The following is a 20,284-nucleotide window of genomic DNA, read 5'->3' as shown; positions in this document are numbered from 1 at the left end:
AATAACACTTGGAACAGGGCTTAGCACCTAGAACTCTCCATCACTGTCCGCTGTTGGTGTGACGGCTGCACCTCGCTAATGTTTGCCGTCACGTAACCACAAGCCCAAGTTGCTTCTGTAAATCTTTAAAAAGCCCAAGTGAGGAGAATGGAGAAGATTTATAAAGTTATAAAAATAAAAAGAAGTTTTCTCCATTCTTGAATGTTTATTCCTCTGGGAAAGTGTCAGCGCCACTTTGCTAAGTTTTCCACAAAATCTTGTATTTTACTTGGCACTGTATTAAATTTTTGGATTTGTTGAGGGAGAACAGACACTCTCACACTGTTGAGCCTTCATATCCAAGATCAGGGCATGCCTTCAAGTTTTTCTTACATTCTCAGGATACTTAATTTTTTTTCTTTATTTGGGTCTGCAGATTTCTTAGGTTTGTTGCAAAATTCTTTTTTATGTTAACGTTGTAAATGGGATCTTTTCTTCCATTATTTCGTCTTACTTGATGTTGTTTGTATATAGGAAAGCTATGAGGGGGATGAGCCCTATCAGATAAAATGTATTAAAAGGACTATAATAATTAAAAACAGTTTGGTTCTGAAGAGGAAATGAGAAGAGCAAAGGATAGAATAGGGAATCCAGAAATAGACTCTAATTCATATGGGAATTTAGCATATTCAAATCAAAATGAGAAAAATGAGTTAACCTGTAAATCACAATGCAAAACTAGCTAACACTTAGGAATACATAAATGCCTTCCTCATTCTTTTTACCAAGCAAATTCAAATTAATGTGAGGGTTTTTTTTTAACTAAAACTATAAAATTAATCTTTGATTTAAAAACATCAATTTAGTATAGGAATAGAAGAAAGCATAGATGAATTTATAATCTTAGAATAAGAAATGATTTCTAGGTAATACATATAAAGCCTAGACACCGTAAAGGAAATTAAAATATTTACGTGGTCAACTTCATCGAAATATTTGTTTAGAAAAAAATACGCATCATAAATAAAGTCAAATGACAACAAACCAAAAATATATTTTTGGTGGATATTAAAAGGGCCAATTTCTACAATTCCTTAATTCATGCAAATCAATTAGGAAAAAAATCTGACAACCGAACTGAAAAATAAAATGAATGAAGACCATCAGCTCATGAACACGGTTGGTAGAGATGAAGTAGAACTTCATAACCACCAGGAGCAAATCCAAGCGTACAAACAAGTCCCAACAATCAGGCAGGACCTCAGGGAGGACAGAGGGGATCGAGGACTAGACATCTCACTTGGCAGGACACAGAGCATGGATTGTTCATGGGCCCAACAAGTCCATAAGCTGTAACCCACACCTTTTCTGTGCTTTTTTTTTTTACTGGGATGATCATTTGGAATGGCTTTCACGTCAGCATAGTATATGGTTAAGTCAAACTCACATGGATGAGCTAGGTGTGAACAATAAAGAATTACTTTACTGTCAGGAATGACTTTTTAGTTTGGTGTTCTCAAGTCGCAACTTTAAAAAGAACTGTATCTTGGTGTTGTGGTCACCTAAACCTGATTGAGTTTCGTCCTTCCTGTAGCCTTCTGTCCTCAAGTGTTCCATCTCATGTGCGGAAATGTTACGCTAACAGTTTTGTAATGTAATATGTTCTGAGTAGGGTCTCTGCTGAAGTGCAGTTATTCTTCCTGAAACCTCTTAAGGTTTTTTGAATGTCCCAATTCTCTTGTCTGACACTTTTTCTTTTCAGTATAGGTTGCCGCTGGTGTTTCTCCATACAAGATTTTCCGTTTCTTTTCTAGATCCTTCACCTTCAGATAGGACTGTGGCACATCTGTCACAATAGCCTTTAATTTTTTTTTTTAATGTTGATTTATTTTTGCAACAGAGAGAGAGAGAGAGAGAGAGAGAGAGAGAGCAAGAGGGAGAGGGGCGGGGAGAGAAGGGGACAGAGATTCCAAGCGGGCTCTGGGCTGACAGAGTCTCAAACCCACGAACCGTTAGATCATGACCTGAGCTGAAGTCAGAGGCTTAATGGACTGAACCACCCAGGCACCCCTGTCACAATAACCTTTTCACGTGTGATCTGTCTGTGTTATTTGAAAATCTTTCTCTTAGGGGACCACCACCTTCCTTCTCCCAGTCTTTGGGCATGGAAGCTTGTTCTCCAATAACTGATTATATTCCATCTTCTTTTTTTTTTTTTTTTTTAACGTTTATTTATTTTTGGGACAGAGAGAGACAGAGCATGAACAGGGGAGGGGCAGAGAGAGAGGGAGACACAGAATCGGAAACAGGCTCCAGGCTCCGAGCCATCAGCCCAGAGCCTGACGCGGGGCTCGAACTCCCGGACCGCGAGATCGTGACCTGGCTGAAGTCGGACGCTTAACCGACTGCGCCACCCAGGCGCCCCTATATTCCATCTTCTTAAAATTGAGACTTGAAAGCACAAAACTGTAAAATAATTCCAAAGGAAAATAATTCTGCCAGCATTCTCTGTTCCCTGTGAGAACCTACCACCTGATGTTCTGGCTCCTCTCTTAAAGGCTAATGGACTGAGTGTCTCTGCCATTAGCAACTCAGGAATCTAACACAGAGGAGCAGGTCAGTTGCCCTCCTGTTTAGTTACATTTAGTTGCATTTAAAAGAAAACAACTAAATAAAAGAACTCTTCCTGCAGGGATCTATTTCCCACAGTAAGGAAAGAGATTCACCATGCAAATACTAAGATACGAAAATAACCTAAGGATTGTTAATATCCACAATGGCCATCTTTTTGGTAATTATATAAATATAATTAAACATGTAATTTATACATATCTATAGCCTCTGTACATGTCAGGTAGTCACAAAATATATTTTATAAGTTTTATAATTATATATGTATGTATGCATATATATACATATATGTACTATATATATATGTCTATATGTCTATATATATGTCTATATACTATTACTACATACAAATATGTTATATATACGTACATATATGTATATATATATACGTATATATAACATATTTGTATGTAGTAATAGTATAGAGAGAGACATGTTATGTATATATATGTACATATATGTACATATATGTATATATACGTATATATAACATATTTGTATGTAGTAATAGTATATAGAGACATGTTATGTATATATATGTACATATATGTACATATATGTATATATATACACGTATATATAACATATTTGTATGTAGTAATAGTATATAGAGAAAGACATGTTATAACATCTAACACTTAATGGAACATTTAGTCTGTGATGGATGCTGTCGAGTACTTTATATATACTGTCTTAATCCTCTCCATTACTTGATTAGATTAGAACTATTGTAATCAACACCTGGGGTTGATTTAAAAGGCCCACAAATTCTTTGACCCTCCTCCCATTGAGAGGGGAGGTCTAAAACCCCTCCCTTGAATCTAGGCAGGCTCCGAGACTGCTTTGGCCAGTAGTTTGTGGAAGAAGAGATGCAGTGCCAGTTTCCAGGCCCAAACCTCAAGAGTCGCCCTTTCCCACCTCATGTAGGCTCCCTCTCAGAGCCCTGGGCTGCCACTGTAAAAGCCCAACTACCCTGCAGAAGATACCACCCGGAGAGGCTCTGAGCCCATCTGGAGAGAGAAAGGGGCACAGCTGAGCCCAGCCTCCCTTCTGGACCCCCCCCCCAAGGTGCCAGACCCTAAGGGAATTCTTCTTGGAGCCTCTAGACCAAAGCAGCTGCCAAATGAATACCACCAAATGACCCAGTCAATGCCACATGGAGTGGAAGAATTGTCAGTAGAGCTCTCCCTAAAATTAACTGGCTCACAAGATCATGAGCTTTAATAAAATGGCCATTGCTTTAGGCCACTAAATGTTGGGGTAATTTGTAATAATACAGCAAGAGACGACTGGGATTCCATATCCCAGATGCAGAAGCAAAACCACAGTGAGTGAGGTAGGGGGCTCTGAATCACATGCCTTGTTAACAGTGCAGCTGAAATTCCAACTCGAGCAGGCTGCCTCAAAAGCCTATAATCTCAGCCACTCAACTGAATTCTTTTAAAATTATAATTAACTCTTGGAGATAGGGCATATATAACATCTTGATTCTTCTTAGCATCTAGTCTAATTCCAATCTAATGAAGAATTTGTGCCAAAGGCATATATCCTCTCTGCATTCACAGTTACCTATTTATGCTTATTTTCACACCCTTCTGAATTTTAAAATGTGATGATTTTCTCCAACAGATTTGCCTGTGTTTATTTTAAGAGGGCAGGATAGAGATCCTCATTTCTCTTTCGCCCTCGGCATAGATCATATCAGCAGTGCCGCTTAATACCAAAGGGCAGACTAATTCTGGGACTCAGGAAGTTGATTTCTATAGTATTAAATGCGGCTTAGTAATTTTCCAAGGAGACAGAGACTCTGAGGTCTTGGTAGTTTCCCCGATAAGCTATCATCCCATCTATTTTATATTAGAATGTATTGTTTACTGAAAAGGGTTAGGAATGGGGCAAAAAGGAGCCTCGGTAGCAACTCCTTGACAGGCAAATAGATCTGTACCTGCAGCCTTTCTGGAGCCGAAAAGGTCAGGGGTCGAGGACCCAGAGGTACTGATGAAATCAAGGCCCTTAAGCTAATTAAACACTTCAGCAATATGCACTGTAGTGTAGATACTGTTGTTTCCACCACAGGATAAATAACATGATACACTACATCAAGGAAAGCAGATTCTCTGTGCAGGTGTCATCCTCTGATCACAACAAATAGGAATAATCAACAAAGCCTAGATGTACGTTTTTTGGCGTCACTCCCAAAACATTTTGATTTCCGCTTCCCAAGGACTAATCCCATTGTGACAAAGAGCCCAACAGTGATAGGCACACGATTATCAACATTTCCTAGAGCTTAAAACATAAAGTTAGGAAGCAAGCACAAAACGCTTCTAAGCACTCCAACGATTCTTGTTAGATTTGACTTTCTGAGGTTACACTTTAGAAAAATCTAGAAAAAAAACAACAACATAGAATTCTGAGATTTTAGAGGAGATCAATTGGCCAACTGGCTCATTAATAAAAGTAAAATCACAATGTAATTTTATTTTCTTCCCTTGGCTTCCAATAAAAGTAAAACCACAATGAAAAACAATGGTCCTATGTCCCAGTACTGTTCTAAGCATTTTATATTGACTAGGACATTTATCTTCACAACCACTCTATGAGGTGATTATAATTATCCTTTTTATAGATGAGGAAACCAAGACTTAGGTTAAGTGACTTGCTAAGATCATACAGACAGGAAGTCAGGGAGTCTGGACTTAAACCTAAGTTAACAGTTTACAGTTTACAGCATACAGTCAAATATTTTCTTCTGTTATATCCAGCTGTTCATGACTGACCATAAATTAGGTTGAATATTTTTACTCTTTTTTTCTTTCCAGCACTATCCCAACTTCTTAATTTAGAAATCAGAACAGTTCCTTTTATTTAATTTTTTTTAAACATTTATTTATTTTTGAGAGACAGAGAGGCAGAGCACAAGTAGGGGAGGGGCAGAGAGAAAGAGGGAAGCACAGAATCTGAAGCCGCCTCCAGGCTCCGAGCTGCCAGCACAGAGCCTGACACAGGGCTTGAACTCACGAACCGTGAGATCATGACCTGAGCCGAAATTGGACCCTTAACCAACTGAGCCACCCAGGTGCCCCTGAACAGCTCCACTTTTATTCGCTTTTATACATAAGATTGAGAAGTATATTTATTTTTCAATTAGAGCTCAATAAATTGCTGGGGGAAAAAAACCAGACAAATCCTAATTGAGAAACATTCTACAAAATATATGACCAATATTCCTCAAAATTATCAAGGTTATTAAAAACAAGGAAACCTGAGAAACTGTCACAGTCAAGAGTTGCCTAAGACATGGAGATTAAATGTAATGAGATGTCCCGGGACAGAAAAAGGACATTAGAGAAAAACAAACACGTTATGGACTTTGGTTAATAATAATAATGATATCGGTTCATTAATTTTGGCAATATCCTGCTAACATATTATTAATAGGGAGAAGTAGTTGTGGGGTATTCTCTCTCTACTATCTTCATAATTTTTCTGTAAACCTAAAACTATTTTAAAATGAAGCTTATTTTTTCAGAAAAGAAATATATACTTGATTTTTTTAAAAACTCCTTGAAAATCACTTTTTTAAATGTTTACTTATTTATATGGTAGGGGAGGGGTAAAGAGAAAGAGGGAGAGGGAGAACCCCAAGCAGGCTCTGTGCTGTCAGTGGGCTGGAACTCATGAGCTATGAGATCATGACCTGAGCCAAAATCAAGAGTCAGACCCGTAACCGACTGAGCCACCCAGGTGCCCCTGAAAATCACTGCTTTAATCTAACCATTGCTTAGTTCTGTGAGGCAGCAGAAGTGCCCAGTGGTTTCTAGACCTGCCCACACAGAACTGGGGCATGCACTGAGTCCAGAACCAGAGATCCTCCCTGGTGTACAATCAAATGTTTCTTCTGCTCTAGCCAGGAGGTATTCTTGGCTAACCATAAATCAGATTGAATATTTTTACATTTTTCCTTCCATGTTATCTTTCTCTCTATATAAAAACACACCACTGGTGGGGGAAAGGACCATTATTTTAACCCGCTTCCACTTCTAAAAAGGAAGACCCCATGAGAATGTTAATGCCTTGAATTTAAGCACATGACATTCCCACAATTAGTCTGGGGCCAGGAGGAATTGAGCATCCACGAATCTTGGGCTACCCATAGGACACCAGCAATGGTAAAAAAAAAAAAAAATACTATTTGCAATAAATATAAGCAAACTAAAGAAATAAAATCAAGGAAAGTACATTAATGCTATTAAATTCTCACTGAAAACAGTTGCCTGCTGACGACAGAGCCTGAGGTCTGCTCTCTCTTTTCATAAGAAAAGGAGATTGTAGGGGTGCCTGTGTGGCTCCATTGGTTGAGCATCCAACTCTTGATTTCAGCTTGGGTCATGATCCTGAGGTTGTGGGACCAAGCCTGGCATTGGGTTCCATGTTGAGCATGGAACCTGCCTGGGATATTCTCTCTCTCTCTCTCTCTCTCTCTCTCTCTCTCTCTCCCTCTCATCCTCTGCCCCTCTCCCTTACTCACATGTTCTCGCTCTCTAAAAAAAAAAAAAAAAGACAGAAAGGAAAGGAAAGAAAACGAGATTATAGAAAGATGTTAAAGACGTTCCTTTCTTAATAACTGAATAATGGTAATAAACTTCCTTTCTTAATAACTGAATAATAGTAATAAACTTTTTTTTCTTTCAGTAAACAAAGCCAATCATGGTCCTTTCATTGTTGCTTCCTCACAGAGGAATTTTTACTGTTGTAACAGGTTCGGCAGTCTTCCAGAGATAAATTATGATGGGGAAAAAAATTACCTCTTAGTCTTCTTGAAAATGAGAGCAAACCAGTGAGTAGGAAGAGAAGAGGAAAAATACAAACACATTTTATGTCGTAAGAACCGAAAACTGCACTGAACATCACATGATAACGGTGCACCCAGCCCATCCTAGGCTGCTCAAGCCTAGAACTGTGAAGCAAACGCCTTTCTGCATGTCTCCATGACTGCCAAAATCTGGCGTGTGTAGTGGATACCTCCATAACCGGCCTAAATCTCTACCCACAACCCTGGGCAGCTGGCAAGAGCCGACCTAGATCTCAAGTTCAAACAGTTCCTTTTTTCTATGACAACGCAGAGCTACAAGAGTTAGATCGGAGGAAGGTGGCTACCAGCCTTGATTCCAAGGGGCACCAGTGGTGATCAAAGACTAGCCCTGCAGCACACAGAGGAGGTTCGCATGCCTGTGTACACATGAGGCAAAATAACCACGAGGGGGCTTTCCACTTAGGGTCCACAAACTATTCAAGGTCTGCTGTGAAGTTTATATGCCCGGTTATAAACGAGAAAAATTCCACACGTTCGTTTTTCAAACTTTGGTCTTGGTAGAACATATATTTCAGAGTATAGTACGAAGTGTGCACATCGGTGAAAAGGAAAAATAACATAGTCAACCAAAAAATGAGTGTGGAATCCACTTTATCAGCACTTTAAACGCAGTTCTTAAAATAATATCTAAATAGAGGCTTTCCATGCCAAAGTGGAGACAGATGTGCTTTAATATAATATCCCGATGTTTGTCTATTTCCCGATGACCCTTAGACTTCTAGGGTGGGCTCCTATTTTCTCTTTTGAAACAGATGTCGGTAAATGTCTACTCCTAAAACCAAAAATTCTGATCTACAGAGAGTCCAACCAGTTTTTTTCTTCTTTCTCTCAAATTTGCCTCAGCCAGATCACATTCTTTGTCTGCAGCTATGACTAATAGACTGTAATCGGAAAATAAAGTAGGAATACCTTGATAATTCAGGACGAAAGCTTTCGTTTCAAACATTCAAAATGTGCTAACCTAAACACAGTTCCAGAGACAACTCAGGAAAAGTGTAATTTTCCCCTCTACCTCCTAAAACTGGATATTCAGTAAATGTAATTTTATACAGTCAAACATATAATTACTGTGCTAACCAAATGTTGCCTAGCAAAAAGCCTATTAAAGCACTAATCAATAAGAATGGCTTAAAGCTAACATATTACAGCTTCAGCATAAGCATTGTTAGCCTCGACAGGACACTAACACGGCAGTTTGTCTCTAAATTACTATTTCTTAAATGCTTGAAAACACTTTGGTTCTCTTCAATAGACAATCATTTCCTTTGAACTTTGTTCATAGTCTTGTTAACAGGCTTTTATTTTCCTCCAAACAACATTTGCAAAAAAAAAAAAAAGCCAACTTCATGACCCCAGTAAAAATATCACAAATTCTAATTACTCAACTACAAATCAAGGCAATTTTACTATAATGTCTTTATGGTGCTTTCTTAGAAAATTATTAATAAATCAAATTCTTTTTTTAAAAAAAAATCCACCAGGAGCTCATTAAAAGAAACCTTTGATCAATCCAAGAATTTTTGACAACACTGATAATTATCTTCTGATGGACTTGTTTTGTGAGTTCAGACATTTAGCAATGGATTATTTTAAAAAGGTCACACCTGTGATTTTGGCTCATCAAGATACCATACATTTCTCTCTTTCCTTTTAAAGTAAGCCTTATTTATTTTATTTTTTGAGTTTATTTATTTATTTTGAGAGAGTTGAGAGAGAGAGCGCAAGCAGGGGAGGGGCAGAGAGAGAGGGGGAGAGAGAATCCTGAGAAGGCTCCACACTGTCAGCCCAGAGCCTGACATGGGGCTCAATCCCATGAACCTTGAGTTAATGACTGGAACTGAAATCAAGAGTTGGATGCTTAACCGACTGAGCCACATAGGTGCTCCCTAAAAGTAAGCTTTATGAATAGCAAAAAGGACTCTGAAAACTTCAAATATTAGAACAATACTAAAAGACAACAATGAGTAAAATTCAGTCTTTAAAAGTATAATTTTGACAAAAATAAAGAAAATTGTTTGCTTTAGTCCGTTAACCCGTTTTCTACAGAAAGAAATTATACCTTGTTATTTCTAAAGGTTAAGTTTATGTCTTTAAGGAAAATCACTAAACCAGAAGTGCCACAAATACTCTTTATTTAACCAGGTGTTTTGCACATTAACAAAAGAACTAATGCAGAAGTCCAAAGAGAGTAAAATTTTGCTAAACAGGGAATATGATAAGAAGAATTACCGTATCATCCAGCAATTTCACTTCTGTATATACTCAAAAGAACTGAAAGCAGGGACTCAAAAAGATATTTGTGCACCAGTGTTCACAGGAGCATAATTCAAAATAGTCAAGAGGTGGAAACAACCCAGATGTCCGTTGACAGAGGAATGGATAAACCAAATATGGTCAATTCATACACGGACTATTATTCAGCCTTTGAAAGGAAAGAAATTATGACACATGCTACAACATGGATGAACTTTAAAGACATTATTCTGGGGGCACCTGGGTGGCTTAGTTGGTTCAGCATCCGACTTCAGCTCAGGTCATGATCTCACGGTTTGTGGGTTTGAGCCCCGTCTCGGGCTCCGAGATAACAGCAAAGAGCCTGCTTCAGATTCTGTGTCTCCCTCTCTCTCTCTCTGTCCCTCCCCTCTTGGGGGGTGCTCTCTCTCTCTCTCTCTCTCTCTCTCTCTCTCTCTGTCTCAAATATAAATAAATATTTAAAAAATAAAGACATCATGCTAAGTGAAATAAATTAGACACAAAACAACAAATATTGTATGATCCCACTTATATGAGGTACCCAGAGTAGTCAAATTCATAGGGACAGAAAGCAGAAAGGTGGTTGCCAGGCACTGGGGGGAAGGGGAACTGAAGAGTTACTGTTTAACAGGCTGAAATTTCATTGTTACAAGAGGGCAAGTGGCCTGGAGATAAACGGTGGGGGGGGCTGCCCAACAACATAAATGTATACACCTAAAAATGGTTAAAAAGGTAAATTTTATGTTATGTATATTTTACTACAATTTTTAAAAATGTGGCATTTTCAGCTGTGATAATAATCAGTGATGTTTAAATTGGAACTGGGTATCAGGGAAACTCAGATTCCCCAAAACCATGCTGAGGGCTCAGCCCAGTCTCACAGCAAAGGGTCAGCCACCAACAGACCTCTCCTGACGTCCAAGATAAGAGCACTGCCTTGTGAAACTGAACTAGGCAACAAAGGGAGTAGAGTCATTTTCTATTTCATTCTGGTCTCTTCCTTTTCCAAAAGGCCATTTCCATAAATGGTTCCTTCTGGGTAGAATTTGAATAAATTTCATGTATTTGCTGGTTTTTTACTAGAACAAAGAGAAAAAAAGGTAAGAGAAATCCCTTTGGGGGAGAACTTTGATGGAAGTGAAAGTTGACTCAGAAGAGAGTTTGATTTTATTCTTTTTAATGTTTATTTATTTATTTTGAGAGAGAGCTGGAGCGCAGGGGAGGGGCAGAGAGAGAAAGAGAATCCAAAGCAGGCTCTATGCTGTCAGCATAGAGCCCGACACAGGGCTCGATCTCACAACCGTGAGATCATGACCTGAGCCAATATCAAGAGTCGGGCACTCAACCAACTGAGCCAACCAGGCACCGCAGAGAGTTTGATTTTTAATAAAATGCTAGACATAATTACCAGGTGAGAGAAGGGAACTTACTGATACAAGGAAGTAAAGGACAAGAGATAAGATCATCTACACATTTATTTCCCAAAATGCAATGAATCCTGCATAAGAACGTTAGATTAATCAAAAACATTGAGTTCTGTGAAAAAGAAAAATTCCAGGTCATTATACATTCTCATTTGCTAAAGATGTGAGATACTTACTAAGCTGAATGTGGGGATAAAGTTAAAAATGTGGCCTAATCACTACATTTTACATTACACTAAAATAACCAAAAATAAGCAAAGGAGCATAGCACCACAGAAAGATTTTTAATATCAGTACTATGTGCTTAGGCATATAAGGACTGTGCTTTTGCAAATTGTCTAGAGGCTATTTGGACGCATTCTGAAATAAATAATCTCTTGTCCAATAACAGAGTATGTATGTTATTGAAAACAGGGAAAAGAAATTGCAGTAGATGCTGATTTTAAACCCCCGGCAGTGGAGAGCAATGAGACTGACTATATGGAAGGTATAGGTCTCAGATGCTATATGAATGGACATATTAAACCATTCACAGCCCATCACTTGGCATCAAAAAGTCCCACATTACATGAAGAGCAATTTTGAGCCAGTGAGCACAAAAATAAACCCAAGGAAAATCTGCACTTGATGATTACATTAAATCTTGCACTGATGAGAGCCACCTAAGAAATCCTAGCTTTTAATAAGTATATCAGAAAATAGGAATTGCAGAGAATATCCACAATCTAAATAAGTAAGTACCTGTATGAAATGAGTGACAACGTTTTTCCAAAAAGCTTATATACTAGGTTTGATCAATGTAAAATCTGTCTTTTAAAATTGAAGAGTAATTTGAAGTGTATTTCAGAGTTAGAAAAATTGCAGCAATAACAAAAAAACCCATGGTTCCTAAAGTCCAAAAAGGACATCACGAGAAAGACTAGTCACTGTCTCCATGTACACATCCATTTATAAGGAATGATCTATTTTTTATTGGTATGGAAATATATGAATCTTTATAACTTGCAAATCTGTGATTAAAGGGAACAGTGTGGCTCACATATTTTTCAAAAGCATAAGAAAAATGGAAACTATGCCCTTCAAAATTTTATCCCAAATGTAAATGTTAATTTAAAACAATTACTTGGAGGAAAAGTAATTTTAAAATCCCAAGCAATAGCAAGCATTTATTAAAGCAAATTGTTTCAGGTAAAATCACATAATTGCTCTTGGCAAAATTATGAAGTTTGTTTAGGAAATAATACACAATTATACAGGGGAGAGCATTAATAAAGCATCCAATATAGCACTTAATGAAATGTTTTCTGAAGAAAATTTAAATTAGCTTGGAAATAAACATTGTCAAATAAACTAAAAGTTGGCTATATTATTTTAAACAAAAGAAATTGATAAATGGCTCCGTATCCAACTGAGACAAGATATTTGGCAGAAGGTCTATTCTCTCTGGTCTCAATAAAAATTTTATAAGTGACTTGGAATAGAGAATGAGCATTAGATTATTGATATTAGAAGTTCTGTTTTGAATAGGCAAAGATTGTGCTCAAAATACGCAAAGATCAGAAGGGACTGGATCTAAAGCCAAAAAATGATAAGCTAGAGTCAGCTTAGAAAAGTCAAGCTACCATAGCATGCGAAAAAGAATTTGAAACTAATTCAATTCCGTGAGAAAACATAAGGAATAGTAGACAGAATATTAAGTACCCACTTAGAGAACAGTAGGAAATAGAAGCGGGCCAGTGCTGATTTTCCAAACTGTCCATGTCCGTTGCCCCGCGGTGGCCGTTAGCCACAAGTAGATGTCAGTGATTAGGTAAGGTTAGATTGGCAGGCCTTTCCTACCTACATAGTCTGACCACTTCCATCACAGACAGTGGGAAGGAAAATGGTAAAATTTTCAGCAGAACCCCATGGTTGCTGAACCCTGCCTCATACCAATGTCTGATTTGTTTGCTTTAGCTGAGGTTGGATAGAAACAGAAATGAATCCTCTAGCCATTGATAGCAATTCAGTGAAATGGGGCTGAGCACTAGACTGGAGCTAGACTGAGAGCACTAGCCTGGGAGTCAGCGCATCTTCCACTGACCCAGCCTTCATTGCCTCCTTCAGACGGCAAAGAGGTTGAACCTTTACATTCCTAAGATCCTTCCAGCTCCAAATCTACACGGTGGTTACTTGGGTCTTTTGAAAATAAACTGTATTTAGAACAAAGAGCCTGTGATAAACTTATAGAATATATTACTCTGATAGAAGAGGCTGAATATATAGGTGGATTCAAGAAAAAAATATGAAACTCTTTGGGTTCTGATTAATAATTCATGTGTATTGAGTATTTCCTATTGCGGGGCACCATGCTGAGCCCTTGACACGGATTGTCTCATTTCATGCTTAGAAGACTTTTTCAGAGTAGGTGGGATTTTTATCTCTCCTTTACGGACAGTCTCACTGAGTCTCATAGAGCTTAAGTAACTTATCCAGGGTTGCACAACTAGTAAGGGGTAACATTCTTGGACAAAGTCTTCCTTAGTGAACTGAGAAAAATAAGGACAACAGTGCTCCAGAAATATTTGTTAAATAAGTAAAGTGACAACTGGGGGACACCTCCCTGCACACTGTCTTTTGGGAGATAGCGCAGTGAGGGAACTGGCATAATATCTGTTAAATGCTGCCAGGCACAGTACTAGGCACTTTACCAATATCCCATTTCACCCTCACAATCAAACTCTGCCTAGATGAGATAGATGTTGTTATCCTCATTTTACAAGTAAACAAACAGAAGCCAGCCTCTCATTGATGTGACCCCACCTGGACAGCTACCCCCAGAAATGTGGCATTTGGAAGTAGGTCTGGAGCAGAGGGGAGCAGAGAACCCCCCCCCCCCAACCAGCAGCATCCCAGTCCCTTCTGGCTAAGTTAGGAGGCATGTGGTAGACTTGAATCACTTTTTAGCTTGACAGCCTCCAGCTTCCCACTGCCTTGCTTTTGTATCCAAATGTCCTTTTTGGAGAGTCCCCATTTTGTACGGCTCCGGTGAGAAGGGCAACTGCTACCTACTGCACCTTAGAGGCCGAGGAGGCCAGGCCCTTCTCTTCCCCGGCCCGCGCAGCCTTCTCATGGAGGGTTGGGAGGCCTTGAGTTTAGATTGAGCCAGATGAAGGTTTTTCTCCCAGAACTTTGAATCTCGAGCATGTGAGAAAAGGGCGGATGGTTGGGGGTCACACTTCTCACAGCTGTGCAGGTGGTGCATGGGGCAGCCTGTCCCTGCAGGGGACCTGAGAAGCTATAGTTCTTTCTGAGGACTGTCTTGAGGAGACTTTGGTTACTTCCCATTTTTCAAGACTATTCTTCAGCTTCCCAGTGATTTTGTGAACCCCAAATATCCTTCTAACAAATCCTTTTTGGTTTAAAATAAACACAGCTGAAGGGGGGAGGGGTGCCTGGGTGGCTCAGTCAATTGAGGGTCCAACTCTTGATTTAGGCTCAGGTCATGATCTCATGGCTCCTGGGATGGAGCCCTGCATCCAGCTCTGTGCTGACAGCATGGAGCCTGCTTGGGATTCTCTCTCCCCCTCTCTCTTTCTCCCTCCCCTGTTCGTGCGTACCCTTTCTCTCAAAATAAACAAAGAAGCATTTTTAAAAACTACTTTCAGATAAACAGAACTGGTTTCTGCTGCTTGCAACCTAGAAGCCTAAGTGGTACAGACTGTGGGTAAAAAAGCAAAGGCAGGGATTTGCAGAGCACTTAAAATGCATTCTTGTTACAGCACTCTCTCAAGTGATAACTTCTGTCCTCCCGCTTCCCAAGTACCGAAGGATCATTCCCTGATCTGTGGCTGAATATCGGTACCAATTCATATCTTCACCCCCAAATTCCTCAAATTCCTCCTCTCAGCTCCACCAGCTTTAAACAAAAAGTGTGCAAAGGCACGGTATAACAATCGAGTTTTGCGATTTGTGCTGTTTATGTCATTTTGATATTTGACCCCCTTAAGATGAAATCCTTTAGGTAATGAGAAAAGAATGCTTGAAGTTCTGTTGTAGGTACTGCATGTATTGACAGAAAAGACAAGGCTTCTTACAGTAGCTCAAGTGTCCTGCATGAAAAATGACTGCTCACTACTGAGTTAAGCCACGAAAGGTTCCCCTCTCCTTTTCTATTATCCTTCTGCACAGACACACACGTGCTCACTTGCAAATGCATTCACTCACAGCTACACACCTTGCTTTATTTTTCCCTCACAGCCAAAGCGAAAGGTATAGCCACCGCTCTAAGCTAACAGTACCTTTCTGAACAGAATGGAAGAACATCCATTCAAAGAGTTTCGCACTCAGATTCTGTTATCTCTGTGTTGGAAGAAAACCCTCCTCAGGCTATTCTGAGCTGTTCTCCACACAGGTCTCTAGGTAGGTGGGGAAGCTGGGTGAGAAGCTCCGAAGTCAAGAGTGATTGAGGTCCTCTGGGAGAAGGTGAGGCAGGGCCTCTGGGGCAGATCACGAAGAGGGTGGAAGGAGGTGTGAGGGTGGCCCTGGGCAGCCTCTGGAGGACAGGACCGGGAGGGACATGGGGCAGCCCTCCACTGTGGCTGTCCACAGGAAAACTGCTGCCTCCGTATTTGTGCTTGACAGGAGAAAACCTGGGAACAAGAGTTCCAGGGAGAAACCCAGGAAAGAAGCAATGAGTAGGAGAATGGTCCCTCAAAGTATGTGGAATAAGAAGTATAACAGTTTCTTTCCTAAAGTCTTATTCCTAAGAATGTTGTTAGACCATGAGCCCGTGAAGAGTTATAACTGGATTTTCTCAGACTGATTTTCCACGGATTCTAATATATGCCAATAGAAAAATGCTTATATAAACAGAGTGCAGTAGTATTTTATGCTACAATGAACCAGTCCACTGGAATAAAAAAAAAAAAATCTCTTTATTGCTTATATGCACTAAGCACATTTTTGCCCCAATTTCGTCTGGCTGCAAGCCAGGATCTTTGCAAACTACCTCACTACTATTCATTTTCATAATGCTTATTACAAAGCACTATACTGTAGGTCCCTTGAAAGTCTAGTGTAACCCAAAGTCAATAGAAGGGTCTTCTGCCCTTTGGAGACCTAGGAAAAACTGACTCAAGTCTCCAGATTCTGTACACTGGAGAAGTCCAGATTTCACCCCAAGATTTCCACAAAGCCCCTTAACGGCCTAACCCTTGTGATGGCTTCCGGGCCTCCTGTGGCTCCAGGATGGCTCTGTGCTGTTCTACCGCTCCCGGGGCCCTCCTGCTCACTCACAGCAGGAACAAATCAACATCACCTTCTTTACTCAAGGTGTTGGGAGGGAAATGGAGGGGGATTTCCATGTTAGAAATTCAAATGGAAACATTGTCGATACGGTTCTTCTGTATGCTTCAACCCCTCCATGTCCAGGGGCCCATAGGCCCTCCATCCCACACTCCCAGTTGGCAGGCCTCCCTGCTTTGTGCTCTCCTTTTCCACCCCCTCAGGCACCATTTCTCTCTTGTCTTCCTTGATGAGGTGTGGGCACCAGTCCACCCCCCAGCCTCACATCTCAACTTCTGCCCTTAACTATTATTATCATTATCGTGGCCCCTTTTCCCAACAAAGAAATTTACTTTGTGTTGGGGCCCTGGGTGGCTCAATCAGTTAAGCATCTGACTCTGATTTTGGCTCAGGTCATGATCTCACAGTTCATGGATTCAAGCCCCGCATCGGGCTCTGTGCTGACAGCTCAGAGCCTGGAGCCTGCTTGGGATTCTGTGTCTCCCTCTCTCTCTGCCCCTCCCCCACTCACAGTCTTCTCTCTCTCTCTCTCTCTCTCTCTCAAAAAATAAATGAACATTAAATTTTTTTTTAAAAAAAAGAAGAGGGATGGGAGCTGATGATGTAAAGAGTTCAGGAGTTTCTGCTCGCCATCCCTGAGGTAAGTCTGAGTGTGGCACACCCTCAAAGGGCTCAAGCAACCAGGGCTTGAGTTGACTTTCGATGAGACTCAGACCCTCAAGTTTCTCCCTGACTCAGTGACCAACCCAAAGCCATAACCTTGCACCCAATGGCCTGTGCTGTGAATGCTTAAAAAAAAAAAAAAGTTAAGAGACAAGTGTCCCAGATCTTTTTCTCTGCCTATTTTAATCTCAGATTTTCTATGCAGTCTGACACAAGCTGTTACTCTCCTAATACTACAAACCCACTACTAAATGTCATCATGAAGAATAATTTTGAACAGTGCCAGGAATTATGGAAGGAACTGGAAAGGTGGTAACTATCTGCGGAGAAAGAGGGAGAGAGAGAGAGAAACAGGAGAGACAGAGACAGAGATGAAGAGACAAAGGTGGACAGAAAGAGAGAAACAAGGGGGAAAAAACACCTCAACAGAAGATAATGCCCTCAAACAATAGCATCCAAGCTTCAAATAGCAGTGACTGCCTTCTAATTTCAATTTGACGTGTGCAGAATTCTTTCTTTTCCAATGCCAAATCCTGAATGAAACATGCAATAAAAATTACTGCCTGAAACATGGTGATAGCATTTAATCCTCTGGCAACACATTAGAAAGGCTTTCAGCTTTAAACCGAGGACTGCCACACTGCAGTCTTGCTCGTGAAATTATTTATTCATGCCTTGGTTTATAAAGTCCTTTTTATATGCTTTCTATCGGCTAATAATGGGCTGGAGCACTTATGTTCTCAGCCTGACAGATTCCACATTATGAGGCTGGAAGACCAATGCCTGGCAGAGAGTTGAGGCCTGGAGGGAGCCATCCCATCTGCTTGAATGGGTTTTAGCATCAGGAAGCCGCAGGGACCATGGCAGGTTGGGGCACCTCGGTGACCAGAGGGTTGACATGTGGGGAGACACAGAGTGCAAGGCAATGAGGGAGGAAGGTGATGTTTGAATACGCAGTAGCTGCTGGCAACTATGTCCTAAATGTCTAGGACAGTGCGGGCAGAAAGGGAGGAGAAAACTCCAAGGACACAGAACAAATCTCTCCATAAGCCAAATATCAGTGATCATTAATTAGTGGCAATATGTAAGGGCTGACTTCCCTTTTGTGACTAGGAAAAAAATGGAAAGAGGGTATTGATTTGCTGAGCAAATGAAAAGCAGACGCATCTTACAAAGAAAATGTTATATATTTAGGAGACCAAATTAATTTGAAGCGCTTTAGTATGTATTTATTTACGTGCAATTTATCTCTAAGGAAAGGTAAGGCTATGGTGGGGATGGATAAAAGCTTACTGAGATCATTCCAATCCACTCCTTAAAGTAGGACTGCTAGAATATAATACTTATGTGGGTTAACTCTTTCCTGACATTTTGATTTGGTCCACTCCTGCTATTAAGTATTTTCATAATACCATACAACCTCTTTTTCTCAGCACCTATCACAGTTAACAATTTGATTTAATTTTCCATATATGTGTGCGTGCGTGTTCCAAGAGGATTCTCTGAGGGACTGTGGTTTTTTCCCTTCAACTAGTACCTATGAGTGCAATAAAATTACTTTAACTCAGACTTTCCATTACATATTGGTTATAGTGAAATGATAGTAAAGGGTACAGCAAATCACCCAAATAATAACATACATTGAAAGGAAAAATATTATTCTGGTAAAATATTGGCAATCGTGGACAATGTTAAGATCTCTTGGCTTTAATGTGAAAATAACTATTAAAATTAGTAAAGTTCAAAAATCCTTAATGGTATGGTTTTGTAACTGTAAATATACTAAAGTACCGTTCAATGAGCTAAGTTTCCACCAGAATTAAACAAGTCTTCAATGCTTTGCTCTCTATTGTCAGAGAAAATACACTGATTTCCTCTTTCTTTTTTTTTTTTTTTTTATTTCCAGGCTCTGAGCCATCAGCCCAGAGCCCGACGCGGGGCTCGAACTCACGGACCGCGAGATCGTGACCTGAGCTGAAGCCGGACGCTTAACTGACTGCGCCACCCAGGCGCCCCTGATTTCCTCTTTCTTGATCATTCTGTGCAAATAGACCATCTTTCCACCATCCAACACCTCGACTGTTTTGCTTCAGCCCATTGGCCTTCTTGCCACTCTATTCCCACCTCAGAGTGTTTGCACCTGCTGTCCCCACGCCTTTGTAGGACTTCTTTCTTCTCTTCCTTCTGGTCACTCCAGAGAGGCCTTTCCTGACCATGCTGATGATACTCATCCCCACTTGCTCTGAAGCACATTTCCCTCTTTCATTTTCTTACTGGCACTTGTCCTTATCTAATATTATCTTACCTGGGGACTCATTGGTTTGGAGGTCCATGTATTTTAGGTCTCCCTACAAGAATGCAAGGTTCTGGAGAGGAGGGTACTATATCTGTCTTTTCATGTTTGAAACCCTAATGCCTAGCATGGTGTCTGGTAAGTAGTAGGTACGTCATGAATGTTTGCCAAATGAATGAATGAACGGAAAGCAGCTGGGGGAGTAAGTGAACCTTCTTTGCTGCATAGTTGCAAAAGAGTTTGATACCATATTCTTAGATGAGGTGAGACAACAATGTGTAAATCTTGCCATTAAAGTGTCTCATGTAGGGGCGCCTGGGTGGCGCAGTCGGTTAAGCGTCCGACTTCAGCCAGGTCACGATCTCGCGGTCCGTGAGTTCGAGCCCCACATCAGGCTCTGGGCTGATGGCTCGGAGCCTGGAGCCTGTTTCCGATTCTGTGTCTCCCTCTCTCTCTGCCCCTCCCCCGTTCATGCTCTGTCTCTCTCTGTCCCAAAAATAAATAAAAACGTTAAAAAAAATAAGATAAAATAAAGTGTCTCATGTTAGCTGAGTTGGCTGGCTGTCTATGCATCTAATAGCTTAGAGCTTAGGTCAGCATTTACAGTGTACTTGAGCATGTGCCTACATTTATTTATTTGTTTCCCACAACTATCTCGTAAGTAGGCAGGGCAAGGACAGAGGCAGGATCATTGTTTTTACAGATGAAGAAGCTGAGTTCAGAGAGGTTAAATTACTTTCCCAAGTCATGCACATAATAGGCAATAGGACCCGGTCTCCAGTTCAGTTTGGGTTTTTTTTTTTTTGTGTTGTGTTTTTTGTTTTTGTAGCTTTCCTGCTATACTAGCCAGAATCTGACTCTTTTGTTTCCAAACAAATT

Source organism: Felis catus, chromosome B3 (genome assembly GCF_018350175.1).
Source record: "Felis catus isolate Fca126 chromosome B3, F.catus_Fca126_mat1.0, whole genome shotgun sequence".
NCBI lineage: Eukaryota > Metazoa > Chordata > Mammalia > Carnivora > Felidae > Felis > Felis catus.
This window is presented reverse-complemented; position numbering follows the sequence as displayed.